The sequence below is a fragment of the Pantherophis guttatus genome, chromosome 2 (genome assembly GCF_059756535.1).
Source record: "Pantherophis guttatus breed Tessera chromosome 2, ASM5975653v1, whole genome shotgun sequence".
Lineage (NCBI taxonomy): Eukaryota > Metazoa > Chordata > Lepidosauria > Squamata > Colubridae > Pantherophis > Pantherophis guttatus.
The window spans coordinates 90,234,881-90,248,722 of NC_142064.1; the positions used below are offsets into that span (position 1 = coordinate 90,234,881).

The 13,842-nt window shown below is 37.4% G+C and overlaps 1 long non-coding RNA gene across 3 annotated transcripts in view; it reads right to left on the reverse strand.

Moving 5' to 3' along the window:
- Positions 1-13,842, reverse strand: part of LOC117662013 (uncharacterized) — a 72,920-nt gene that overhangs the window by 16,631 nt on the left and 42,447 nt on the right. For all 3 annotated transcript variants that reach the window (XR_015731907.1, XR_015731905.1, XR_015731906.1), the window contains exon 3: positions 4,811-4,876. This is a non-coding gene — a long non-coding RNA (uncharacterized LOC117662013). The remainder of the gene's footprint in view (positions 1-4,810; positions 4,877-13,842) is intronic.

The window sequence follows — 13,842 nt, forward strand, 5'->3', positions numbered from 1 at the left end:
TGGTTGGAAGCCATCAAAAACAAGTTCTGGAGCCACAAGGAATAAGCAGTCATCTAAAACAAGCATAGCCTTTCCTTATGGTCACCTTTTCTTTATTGTCCTCTGGTTTTTTTTTTTATTAATTCCAGTTTAGAAACAAGAAGGAATAGGACAACTGCTACCTTCCCAGGCAAGGAATATTACCAAACTAGCCCATAGTTCATCTCTTATTGTTCCTTGAAAAAAAATGCACATTTCATTCAATCATATAGTTAATGTGCTCTAAAGAGGAGAGAAAAATTCATTATGGGATTATTTCTTCGCTCTGACAGTGAAATCATCCTCCATTTTAAACCATTCTATAGAGCCAGTGTGGTGCAGTGGTTAAAGACATAAAGCTAGAAAGCTGGAGATTGTAAATTCTAGTTCTGCTTTAGGCAGAAAGCCAGCTGATTGGCTTGGGCTAGTCACTCTCTCTCTCCCTCTCCCAAAAAAGCAGGCAATGACAAACCACTTCTGAAATCTTGCAAAAAAAAAAAAATCCTTCAGGGACTTGTCCAGGTAGTTGCAAGGAGTCAGCACTGTCTCAAAAGCACAACAAAAATAGTTTCATGTGCTTTTTCTTATCATGATGTCTTGTTAGGGAAGGAATTGCTGCATTATGATATCAACCAGTTCCTACCTGGAAGTATCTTACCTTATTAAGAGTGTTATTTATATCTATTTTAGAAAGTTCTGAGAAAGGGAGAACCCATGATAAATCATATACCAGTATAAATAGCCACAGACTGGAGGGGAAAAGGGAAAAACAAGGCAGCAAGATGAGGACAAAATGAATACTTATAAAAAGAGATGGCTCATTGGAATATTTTGTAGCACCTAAATATGAAGGGGAATCAAATGTTTATAAGTGAATAATACATACCAAAGCAAGGACCCAAAGATGCTTCTAAACAATGAATCACATAATGGATGACTGGAGAAACAGGAATAAAATTTGGGTACCAAAGTAACACAGCAGGTTTTGTCCAAAGTATCTTTAAGCCTTTAGGCTAAACAGAAAGAGAATTAAGGCCATGCAATTTAATATGTTTCTAATCTGGTGATGTTGTTACGTAGATGATTCAAAAGTACTTGCCTTAAATATATAATGCCCATAGATATGGAAAAGCTTTTAAACAAACTTGGAAATTGCGTGCAAACACCTTTTTTGATGTATAAATCATGTAGATGAAATACTGAGGCATTTAAAAAGCTCAATTACATATGAGGTAGTAAAGGCCGGATCAAGAATGTAGTTTTCCAGGTGCTTCCAGGTAGAAAGCATCTACTCAAACTGGCTGAATATCATAATACAGCAATTCCTTCCTTAACAAGATGTCAAACTGGGATCCCTGATCTAGAGACAAGCTTACAAATCAACATGTTGCTGCCTGCAATTCATTAACTTGGAAGTAGATGGAGAGTAGCAGCACAAATATATGAAGAAAGAGTGAATGCATCGAGAGGAAGGGAAAGATCAAGAAATGCCATGTTCAGATGGAACTGTGAGGTCCTCAAAAAAGGAGGAGGAGGGAGAGGCAGAAGGAGAAGTTAGAAACAAGGATGGTTTTCAAGAGAGATCAGTGAAGTTCATGTCAAGTAGATTTAGATAGTTTTGCTTCTATTTTTAATTTCTTTTTCTTTGGGCATTTTGCAGGCTGTTCTTTACCCCATAAGACCATGAATAGGCATGTGTGTAGATATCAGTAAATAAATGAACATTCAAAACTTTTCCCCCCCCTAAATGTTGCTAAATGGCCATTTCTCTCCCATTGCACAACTCTTTGAGTTGGTCCCAAGCCTGAAAATGCACCTATTTACAGTTGACAAATTAAATATATAATAACGAACTATGCAAGTAAAGTAAATTTTAAGTAACTGGGCAGGAAATCTTTCTTTTTCCCTTATGGAAGTGTGTAGAGACTGGAGGAAGAAAGAAATACAGATGCTCAGACCTTAGAAATCCAGAGGGAACCATTTAGCAGCGTGCCACCCTCTTCTCTAAACTTGCTTCCTGATGTACTGAAAGACGTCATTAACCTTCCTCTCCTGTTTCTTTCTTTCTCCGGTCATTCTTTTACATCTAAGCATTACTTAAGAAGTACCCAAAAGGGGTAGAAGCCAAAGTTCTCATAACGGCACTTACTTCATTAAAGGCTATGGAGCACATGTATTTTAGAACAATAGTTTCATAAGCCAACAGCATTGGTTTACAAATCCAAACTTTCCAACCTTGGAGAGTTGGATGACACAGAAAAAATTCACAAGAAGCTGCGGGTGTCTGTGCTTTTCATTGACAAGCAATTCAGCTTGTCCTTGCCCAGGTTGGCCATGACAGACACGAAGTGCCTTAGAAGTCCCGCCACAAAATTCCTATTGAATAAAACACTGTTCCAATCTTTGATGATAACAGGTCCCTGTCCTCCTTTAGCAGAACAGCCTGACTTTTCCCTTCAATATAAACATTCATGACGGGTTTTTAATTCTAAAGCCCTATCAGAGCCAAGAGGAATTTCTCTCTCTGTCTGAAAATCCCTAGTGGGGATTTTCTCCAGGGCTGCTCACATCCAACCAATTACAGCCCTTATTTGTGACCCCAAAGTGAGGATGTGTCAGCATGAAATGCACTCAAAGCTGAACCCAACCATATTAAACAGCTGCTGCTCTTTAACCCAAACCAGGTCGTTTTTAATGACTTGGCACATTGCAGCACTTACCACCAGAAGGAAGACTTTATTGCTGTTTTGGGCTGACAGCCTGCCAAAAGTAGGGAGCGGGCGGGATGCTCAGTGACAATGCTAGCAAGAAGCAAGAAGACCTTTGTATTTATTTGAAATAAATTTAAGGCTGCACTTCCGTAATCCAATTAAAGGGAGTTAGATCCATTAAACCCCCTATTTCTGAGTACAGCGTGCACAGACTCTACATTATGAAGTCAAAAATTCCTCGCATAGTAATATATAAACTTTTTGCAGTTCATATATTCCATACTAGAAAAACAAATATAATAGATTACTGTTGCTGTTGTTATTGGCTTCATTGCCGCTCCTGTAATTTTCCCTTTTCTTATAACAGTTCTTGTTTCCGGGGAACACTCTGCAAAATTACAGTTAGTGCCTAGATGAAACGAATCAGACAGTGAAGGTACAAAGAGTGCAGAAAAAAGAGAAATGCAGAAAATATAAAAGCTAAAATGAGCAGAAAGAATTTATAAAATGTTCAGACAGATTTCAGTGTGCTGAATTAAATGTTGATTGTTCTGGAGTTTAGCATTGTTTTTCTGGGTTCAGAAACTAACACATCTTCAGACTGCCAAAGCTGAGAAAAATTGGGCTAATGTCAGGGTTCCAAATAGCATCCTCAATTAAATAAGAATCCGAGGCTAGAGATTCCTCAACATTCCAATTTATTATAAGAGCCATGTTGACACATCTTGAAAAACCCAAATCTGAAAGCTTCCAGGTTTTCCCCACCCAGTTGAAAGTTCAAGACCCTGTCCCAGCATCCTCATGCCCATCACATTGTCCAATCAGTCAATGTCCCAAAAGAAGATTCCTCCCAGTGATGCCCCTCCAGGTGCCGGGGTAAGATGACCTTGATTCTCTGAGAAAGAATGTTATTTTGACTACAAATCTCCCATGCTCCATACAATCCCCACTCCCAGTTTCCCACAGTAGAATATGTGGCAGCCTTGAGGCCCACTGTAAAAAATGGCTTCCAAGCCTGACAGCTAGACTGTTGAAAAAGAAGGTACTGACTCACTTCTTTGCTGTTACCAAGAAAATGATGTGAAGGAGATGTTATCTTTTTCAACATCGCTGACAAGTACTGTGAATGCAGACGTCTTTAATAGATATTTCAATGCACTGATTTGGTCCTAGTTTTCCCCTGATTACATCTTGCCTAGGATTGTCCTGTACTTATTTTGTACCTCCTGTTCTCATTTTATTTATTTACCATTTGTTTGTATGCTAGTTTATTTGATGATCCTTCTTTGAGGAAGGAGTTATTTGGATGGGGAGAAACTTCTGTTTTACATTTTATGACTGGAGAAAATTCTCCACCAAGGAAAAGCAATTCTTCCATTTCTGAGCAACACCTTGTATCTTTAATAAGTGGAAGTATTTCATTCCAGAATTACCATGCCTAGTTACAGCAGCGTTAATCCAGTCATGCATTAAGTTTTCCCCACATCGTGTCTTTCTTGTTGTTTTCATTTATAATGATAATGATCCAGTCCAGTGTCAAAATTTGGCATGTTCTCTATTGTAATAGCCAGAAAAATACTATTTTCAACTGTTGATATAACATGTTATCTTCTGGTCCACATCACCACATTCATGTTTCAGTTATCAAAAAGATTCATGTGAGATTGAAGAGCACAATGGATTTTTGGAGAATGATAGCCCATCAGCTATAATCCATTTTTTAAAAAATGCATCATACAGTTCAGGGCAAACAAACAAATCTTACCTATTGAGATCCTGTTAATTTTCACTGTATGTGAATTTTCTGTCCAAATGTGGACCAGCATGATGGTTGAGGAATTGTGGGGATGACCTTGGGGCAGCGTCTCAAGGCAGTACAGTCTCTACTTTCGATTCCCCAAGCATCCTCCCTCCCCAGAGTTCATGGCAGTCTGTCACCGCACAACAGCAAACCACAGAAAGTTTAAGGTGACAGCTGATAGCACTCATGTTTGTTAGAAGTAAATGTCTAACATGCCTTGCCCATGGTACAACAAGGGTTAACATCCACCCACCAGATCCTTCCCTTGACCCCTCCTTACCTTAGCTCCGCCTCCCAGGTATAAAAGGCACAGTCCAGGAGTCCCAAGGGTATTCCAGACGATGACCTGTAACAGAGACAAATGATATGAATAAAGATATCTTGAACCAAGCATACCTCATGTTGGAATCATTGGGTTAGATCCTTGGAAACCTGTAACAATGTTAAAGTTGCCAAGTTTGAAAAACACCGTTCTAGAAATTCCCTTCATGACGGGGTGTCTGCAAGGGGGGGGGTGTCAAGGTAGGAGGTGCGCCCATACATTTGAAGCCAGTCCTTTTTTTAACATATGTGTAATTCATATAAAGTGGGTTGGGGTTTACAATATCATTTTTATTTATACTTCCACACCTAGACCCAAAACTATGATTGAGAAACTCCCCAAAGCTATCCTGAAGTTTTGAGCATCCATTCTTTGCAAACACCCCTGGCCTGGAACCCCTATCTCCAAAGTACTGGGAGAAGCTGGTATGGAGTTCTTCAAAGAGACAATGATTTCATCAACTTTTGAAATAATAATAATAATCACACTGATTATAAGCGACAACATAACACAAATACCAAAATGATTCACTGAAACACCTGTAAAAATTACCCTGTGTCAGTAATGAAAAACTGGTGGGATCACATAATTAAAAACATAGTCGAAAATGAGCACCTTAAAGTATTGTGGGATTTCCAAATACAAACGGTTAAACTCTTGGCTCATAACACGCCAGTTTTAACTGTGGTTGAAAAGAAGAATGTTGGCAATTGATGTGGCAATATCAGGGGGGAAATAGAACAGAAGATAAAGAATTGGAGAAGATCACAAAGTATTAAGATCTGAAAAATCAAAGTTGAAAGATTATAAACTGGTTGCAGTGGTCCCAATAGTTTCCGATTCACTGGATGCCATACCAAAAAATATTGGATGAAACTTAGAAAAGCTATACACTCACAAAATTTCCATCTGTCAATTACAAAAGGAAACACTGCTGAGATCCACACATATACTGCACCATTATACTGTATTACAACATCCTAATTCTTAAGAACTCAATGCATATGAAGCTAACATCAGCTGACAAACTGAAGCTGTGATTTCACACTGCTGTGAAAAATAATAATAACACCCCAGATTTAACAATGGTTGAAAAGAAGGACAAAAATTCTGGATAGTGGACACTGTAGTACCTGGACACAGCAGATGAGAAGAGAACTGGAGAAAATCACAAAATACGAAGATCTACAAACAGAAGTAGAACGACTGTGGCAAAAGAAAGCAGTAGGTGCCTTGGAAGTAATCCCAAAACATCTGGAGCACCACTTGAACACCACCGGCATTGACAAAATCACCAACGGCCAATTGCAAAAGGCAGCTTTACTTGGAACAGCTTACAGTACATGCTGCAATGATACTATCAAAAATTAACATTTGCCTATCCTACAATAGGTCTTTGAGAAGGTCTAAACTACTGGCTGACTATGCAACCAACCATAATAATAATTCTAATAGAGATTTTTTTTTAAAAAAAATTGTCCCACAACACTGCAGAAGGATAGATCTGCAAGCAGACTCAGTATTCCATCCCTGTGTTAGCTTGTGGCTGAGTAGCTTCAACCTCCTACTTTCTGTTGGTTCTTTATCAGTTGCTACTGAACAATAGGAGGTTGACAGAAAGAGAAAAACCCATAAATATTAGGGATATTCATATCAACTACTCTCAACTTAATTTTAAATTAGGTAATCAATTTAGCTCCCCACTCCCATTTTGATTAGTCCCTGATCTTGGTCCTAATAATAATAATAATAATACTTTATTGTCATTGTACATGTATACACAGTATACCCATACAACAAAATTCACTTAATACCCAAAGACCAAGTCCAACACACATAATAATCCCTAACCACACTCCCACCCACCACAATTCCCCACCCCTAAACCACCCAAACATCCACACAACAGACCAATATTGCCCAACAGCTCACTGATGGTGGCCCTTTAGTTCATTGTTGAGTGCAATTATAGTCCTACCTATTCTATCAAGCATGGCCTTGACAAGAAATTTATAGGCATTTGTAGACTGAGCCCCAAACATTAATGCACCCATGATCTAATAAGAAGGATGAGTGTCTCTAATATTAGATGAGATCTTTGAAGAATAAAATGCAGATTAAGAAAATAGGTTGGGAAGTGATTGTTTGTAGCCTTCCACAGCATCACAAGTAATTCAAAATAGGAGTCATCAATAGCTGCTTTCCATCTTTTAAAATATACACATTAACTTTGTGCATGTACTGTAACTCAGGGGTCCCCAACTCCCAGGTTGCAGCCCACAACTGGGCCATGGCCTATTCACAATTGGGCCACGTGAGTGGTGGGCTGGTGTGCGCACACACAGCGTGACTTGCATGAGCCGCGGGCAGCTCAACTTGCGCAGGTTGATCTGTGCATGCATGTGCATGCATGTTGGCCCGCCATGTGCATGGCCCAGTCCCCCCTCTCCCCTGCCAGGCCAGCAAGCCACAAAGGTTGGGGACTGTTGGTGTAACTCATTATCACATCTAAAGGAGAATATTTGTAGCTCAGGGTTGAAATGAGGGGTTATTGGTGCTCTCTTGAGCTTCGTTGTTTTCTTGCAGACATATCATTACCCAAACTAGATAACATCATTAGTGCTAATTTGGCTGATGAAAGGTCTGTAAGAAAACAGCAAAGCTCAGAGAGCACCAAGGACCCCTCATTGTCACATCTGTTTTGGTAGCCTTCTCTACCTAAGAGAGGTTAGGCAGCCCTGCCTGGGGTACTGCAGTTTCCCTTAACTCCTCCCTTAGGAAATGGTAAACCATGTTGCAGTGCATGGGGATAACAAGAAAGAATTATACATGGACTACCTTCAACTAGAATTGTAAAAGCTCAGAGGAATCCTTCACCTCAGCAACACTTTTTTTAAAGTTCCCCTCCAAAGCACATTGATGCAGTGAAGTGTCTTTCTTCCAGCTTCAAAACACAGGCATAAAGCAGCCATAACACTTCACTCCAATGGGGCTTCTGTACATGCACAAAATCTCTTTGTCAAGGAGTAAAAAAAGACGCAATATTTCATCAAGCCAGAAAGCTTTACTCCATAGAGATAGGATCCCTACCAAAGTAGAATAGGGCTATTTCACACACTCCCCCTTCAAAGTATTTTTCAATATCAGAGGTTGTTCTGGAACATCTCCTGAAAACATTTGACTCATAGCAAAGAAAAGAATGGTCATTTTTCAAAAATCAAGTATAGTTTCTTCCGAGAAGAAAGGTTTTTTTCTCAAGTCGACAGCAGAATCAGTTAGAAGCCAACAAAATTGTAAAATAGAATAGAAAATTGTGCAATACTGACAGCTGCGGTTGCAGATGGATCCCTATCTAACCAAGTCACTAGTTTCATTTCCATTGTCTAGAATGTAATATTTCTTCTGAAACCGAGATCTTTCCACATCAATTGCTACAGCTTCCTTAGCTTGAGCATCATGCTAAGGCTTACTTAGTAGTGGCAAAGAATGTGAACAAAAATCAGAAAAATCCCAGGTGTATTTGACATTTATCTTGCATACCAAGGAACTGAGAGCAAATTTCACTGGGACAAAAGTGTTCATCTTTTATTATTGAAGTCATTTCTTGGAAGAATTCAGTCTGGGGATTGCCTTCTGCTTGCATTTCACATTAAATGTCAAATAGCAGAAGTATTTTCCATTCAAAATCTAGATCAGAGCCCTTTGACTTTCTGTTTTTTGTTCTGGTCCCACCCATTTTTCCCCCCATTTGGGTCCTACCAATTATTTCATCCTGTCTCAATGTGCTTTTTGACCTACTGCCCTAGAACAGAACTCAAAGCCACTTAGTTTGACAAAAATGGGGTCATGAGAATACACCCAGTTGGGTCAAGTCTAGACTCATTTAGCCAGGATTCCATCTCATATATTGGCCAACCAGATGTATCTGGGAAGTCCACAACTAGGGAAATCAAGACAGCCTTCTTCCACATGGTTGATCTCATCTACTTAGTATTCAGTGGCAGACTGCCTCCATGCCTGGGACTAGCACCTAGGCACGTGATGAGTATAGGTAGTCATGATATAATTGCCCTCTGGGAATTTGTCTACATTCTCTTTGAAGTCAACACCACATCTAGTGGAACTAAATCTACTAGACATGGTTTTTGACCCTGGGAATCTTGTTCCACGTTAAGTGGCAGACTGCTTTTGCATTTTGAAAACAAAACAAAACTTTATTTATTTATTTATTTATTTATTTATTTATTTATTTATTTATTTATTTATAATAAATAAATAAATTATTTATTTAATTATTTAATTTATATGCCGCCCCTCTCCGGAGACTCAGGGCGGCTCACAATACGTTTTTTTAAAAAAAAATTCTAAAAACATTTAAAAGATTAAAAAACATTAAAAACCTTAGAACACATTCACACCATTCATGGCTGGATCTCGTCAGATTGCAAAGCGAGATCAACGGCCCCAGACCTGCCAGAAAAGCCAGGTCTTCACAGCTTTTCGGAAGGCCAGTAGGGTGGGGATGGTCCAGACCTCAGGAGGTAACTGGTTCCAGAGAGCTGGGGCAGCCACAGAGAAGGCCCTCCCCCACGAGGTCATTATGATGACCATCACAATGTTTAGTTTTGTTTTGTTTTCAAAAGGCAAAAGAAGTCTGCCACTTAACTTGGAACAAGATTCCCAGGGTCAAAAACCACATCTAGTAGATTTATAAGGTCACTACTTTTAAGACAGAATCAATCAACCCTAGTGTATCAGTCTGGGCATACATACATATAGAAAAGGTAAAATGCAGAAATGCATGAACATATATGTTGTTATTATATATGCATGAATATATAAATTGTTATTAGCATCTGCTGATTGCATGTCATGGTTGTTTTCTTCACATTCTGGCCTAAGATTGGAAGTTGCATTACACATATATGGTACCCCATTGTAATTCTTCCAAATCATATAGATCCAAAAGAGATAAGGGGATTCCTCGTGTTCTTCGCAGCATCCAAAAGAGATATCTAGAGTTTACAATTGCATGTGTCCCCCAGACAGAATAATAGCAAGTGATTCAGCTGAGTGCAGTTTAATCTGTTGGGAATATTTCAAAATAACAGTTTTCTAACCTTACAACATATATAAGTTGGCATTATGGTTTATGGAACATCTTTCAAAGATATATTTTTTGTATAATATGTGGCATGGCAAACTTCTCCCAGAATTATGTATGTACTATTGCTACCTATTTGATTATCATGTATCATTCAATGTAAAGATCTGAATGAACATTCCAAGTTCTTTTCACCCATTTGAGGACTAAAATGATACATTAAGCCACTGTTAAGATGAGCAAACCTATTTATACTGACAGCTATTAACACTAGTCTTTAACAAAAACTGTCTCTCAAATGGAATAAAAAGCAATTAAAACATTTAGTCTTCCTCCTAGTGACAGCTGTGTTAATTCTCTATAGTACTCCCATGGCGGTTTAAAAACATAAACAAATTTCTAAAATGTTAAAAATATTTCTGATTATGAGGAACACTTGAATATACCTAAATCATGGTTAGTGATCCATCTTTATTTTATGGTGAAAAAAATAATCCTCTTTGTAATTCCTTATAGCTCTGACGTTAGTTACAATTTCAATAGGTTGTTATTTTTAATACTTTTTATCTGCTTTTATCCAATTTTATATCATTTTATGATGCTATCGTTATTCTCTATTTAAATCTTAACGTTATTAACTGTCTTTGAGATTTTGTTTTTGGCATGCTGAGTAAAAATGTAGAAAATAAATACATAATAAATTAGAAAGCGATGGAAGCAATAATAATATATATCCCTTATTCTTAATGTATGCCATTTGGTGGCTTCATCTCAAATATGGGAAGGGGATAATTTTAAAACATTCTTTGGCCATTACAAATCAATTATTTCTTTTGACACTGACTTGTAATGGCAAAATATAATTTAAAATTTCAAAAGAAAAGTGAGAAAGCACACCTCTTGTTAACAATGATAAATACTTGTAAATTATTTCAGAAATGTTCCATTATAAAACATCAGTAGATTGTAGATTGGTTCAAACATCTGATACAACAGAGTGCAGAGAGTTCAATTCTACAAAATTTAAAGAAATTTACTTTTAAACTAATTTACAATAATCAGTGTGTTGCTCTTATTGAATGCAGTAATACAGTTGTCAGTTCTTTTCCAAATTAAACAAGCACAAACCTATTTGAAACATTTCTGTTTCTAGACACAGTTTAAAAAATCTGAGGGGAAAAAAGTCAAGTTAAGTTATAACAGAGAAAGTTTAAACAGGCCTGGAGTAAGTTTTCTGTGCAGAAAAAAAAACATAATTCAGTATAATATAATAGAGTTTATCCTTTTCATTTCAGCATCTTCCACTACCATAATGTTCATGATTGTCTTTAGAATTTGTGCAACAAACTGCGAGCAAGTCCTTATTTCAGGCAAAAATATCTAATTCCATTATCAAGTGTAACTTCAGGGCAGTTAGGTTTTTAGAAGTATTGGAAAAATACTGCTAGACAGCAGAAACTCTTGATTGCAAAAGTTCATAGCTTAAATGCTTTCATAATCATCCAGTTACAAAGCTGCAAAAAAAAAAAAAAAAAAAAAAAGGCAGCTTCAAAATTATTTTAAAAAGAAAACGTCCGGAAATGCTAGTTGGGTTAGCTCTGACCCAAGCTGAAGACAATGCACTTGGTGTAATTGGAAGTGCTGACCGATGATAAATTTAGGTGTTATATCATACAAGATTTATGTACCATATAACAAAAGGGGAACCAGTGCATTCAAAAAGCCTTCCTTTCACAAGATCAAGATGTGTGTTTTTAAAGCTAGAAACAAAGAACAGTGATTTAGATGACTGAGGTCATTTCCAGTTATGAAAATGAAGCAGTGGATAAAAGAAGCAAAAGAAGAAAAAGGGGAAAAATAATAATACCACGAAGACAAAAACAAAAAGCAGCCACTTGAGATGTTCAGGATAAAATAAAATGAGAGAGTTTTCATTTTCTAACAATGCTTGCAGATGTAATTGTTAAGATTCCATTTCTAAAACTGCTTTTGAGGTAAATTAAGTTGTATAACCAAAAGTAGTAAATTTTCCTGCGGATATTAACTATAAACTAGAGATGATTTCACCCTCTTCCACGACACTCCATAAAGAGGAATGTGAGCATATAATAAAGAAGTTGAGTGGACATATTTTAAAAACATATATTTTTATTTCAAGGTCAAGGTCCATTTAGGAGTGTGGAATCTGAGAACCATCTGACAAATTGGACTGTAGAAGAGAATATTTGTAGCTTGGGGTTGAACTGTGGGGTCCATTGTGCTCTCTGAGCTTGGTTGTTTTCTTTCAGACATTTCATTACCAAACTAGGTAACATCATCAGTGCATCATCAAATTGGAATGTATCACCATTATTCCTTAACATTTACTCTTCTTCCTGTGACTGGTCAGAATTAGGGACCACAACATATGAAACATTCCTTATTCAAGCCAATCTGTCATCTCCATGTGACATCATATCAAATGACTCAGGAAGGTCCTCCTTTCATTATGGACATATGATGTCTCCACCAATAGTTTGCCATAGGTATTAATATGTGATTATTCCCTCAATCTTATTTTTGGTTTTTGGGGGTTGTTTTTTTCTTAATGGAAGGCTCTATTTGTTTAACAGTAGCCAAAGGCAACAGCATTCTATTTATGGCTAAATTCCATCCTGTGAACTGACATATTAGAGAAGAATTAAATGCCACACTGCTACATTTTATTTCCATAGGATCAGGAAATTTTGACTCTCTTCCCAAAATAACTCTCCTGGATAGTGCCAGGAAATTTATTGGACTCATTCATATTATTGTATACAAAATGGGATTATTTTGTGGCAAACCCTCATATAAATATACACTGAATTTCATGATACATTTTCTTACTTATTACAGAGAGGAGGTTAAGCTGCCTTCCGTTGAGGACCTGTATACTGCACGAGTCAAAAAGAGGGCTGTGAAAATATTTACAGACGCCTCACATCCTGGACATAAATTGTTTCAACTTCTACCCTCAAAAAGATGCTATAGAGCACTGCACATCAGAACAACTAGACATTTTTTTCCCCAAATGCCATCACTCTGCTAAACAAATAATTCCCTCAACACTGTCAAATAATTGATGAATGTATTTTATTCTCCTTATATACACTGAGATGTACACCTAAGACAAATTCCTTGTTTGTCCAATCACACTTGGCCAATAAAGAATTCTATTCTATTCTATTCTATTCTATTCTATTCTATTCTATTCTATTCTATTCTATTCTATTCTATTCTACTACTCAACCAAAAAAATGGAGAGACCCATACTCAGCCATGGAAGTGGGTACTCAGTGGGTGTTTGACTAGTTAACTTCTCCTTGCCAAGCCCCACTTATCTTATAGGGTTGTTGTGCAAATAACATTGGAGGGGTACTGATGAATATCGCTCTGAACCTCTGGAAGAAACACGGGGTTTATATTTAATGTATTATATGTAAACATTATATCAGTTCTGGATTTGTATGTTTTGATTCCACCAACATAAATGGTAATTTTGAATGCAACCAATGTATTATTCTAGATTATACAGAATATAATGTTGGCTGGCGACTTCCAGGGGTAGCCTTCTCTGTGAGCACCCCCACCCTTTGGAACCAACTTCCCTTGGGGCTCCGGTTGGCCCCTGACCTTCGCACCTTCCGCCGTGAATTGAAAACCTGGCTATTTATGTCCCTCGGCCTGGACTGATGGGGTAGTATATTTTAAATTTTTTAAAAAACTTTCTTGATTTTTATGTATATTCGTTGTTTTTAACAGTCGCTTGGTCGACTGTCGTTGTGAGCCGCCCTGAGTCCTTGGAGATAGGGTGGCATACAAATTTTATAAATAAATAAATAAATAAAATATATTATTCTAGGTT